Raw genomic sequence first — 1,087 nt, 5'->3', positions numbered from 1 at the left:
ATTAAGGAAGATGTTTACATTTGGTCTTGTTTACAATGTTCACAGAAGTATGTAAATAATAAAAGGAAATTGATAAAGGAAAACTACGTGTATCTATTGGGTTCAAACCACCCCCCTTAAAATAATTTTCAGCTCAGTTAAGAGTCCACCTTTTTATTCAGTTCACTTTTTGCCACTAAACATCCTTTTTAAGGCTTTTTCTCAACTACTGCTTTAGAAAGTGCCTGTTTTGGAGGCACATCCTAGGTTCTCTATGCCCCCACTTGAAGAATATATAAGGAACTCAAACAACTTGACAACAAAAAAACAAATAACCTGATTAAAAATGAGCAAAGGAGCTGAACAGACACTTTTCAAAGGAAGGTATATGAGTGGCCAACAGACACATGAAAAAGGGCTCAATATTACTCAACATCTGGGAAATGCAAATCAAGACCACACTGAGATAACATCTCACTCCAGTTAGGATGGCTAATATCCAAAAGACTGAGAATGATAAGTGCTGGAGAGGTTGCAGAGAAAAAGGAACTCTCATCCACTGTTGGTGGGGCTGCAAAATGGTGCAGCCTTTATGGAAAATGATATGGAGGTTTCTCAAACAATTACAGAGAGATCTACCATATGACTGAGCAATCCTACTGCTGGGAATATACCCAGAGGAATGGAAATCATCATGCTGAAGGGATACCTGTACTTCAATGTTTATTGCTGCTCTATATACAATAGCCAACAGCTGGAGCCAGCCCAAATGTCCATCATCTGATGAGTGGATAAGGAAACTGTGGTACATCTATGCAATGGAAAACTACTCTGCTATAAAAAGGAATGAAATACTACCATTTGCAACAACATAGATGGACTTAGAGAAAATTATATTAAGTGAAACAAGTCAGGCACAGAAGGAGAAATACCACATGTTCTCACTTATTTGTGGGAGCTAAGAATTAATAAACACGCAAACAAATAAAGGGTGGGGAAAAGAAGACAGAATAACCACAAAAATTCCTTGAACTATTTAAGCCAAGTGAACAGATATGATGTGTGGGGGGGGGGGGGGGGGGGGGGGGGGGGGGGGGGGGGAAAAAGG

The sequence above is a fragment of the Galeopterus variegatus genome, unplaced genomic scaffold (genome assembly GCF_000696425.1).
Source record: "Galeopterus variegatus unplaced genomic scaffold, G_variegatus-3.0.2 Scaffold5937, whole genome shotgun sequence".
Taxonomy (NCBI): Eukaryota; Metazoa; Chordata; class Mammalia; order Dermoptera; family Cynocephalidae; genus Galeopterus; species Galeopterus variegatus.
This window is presented reverse-complemented; position numbering follows the sequence as displayed.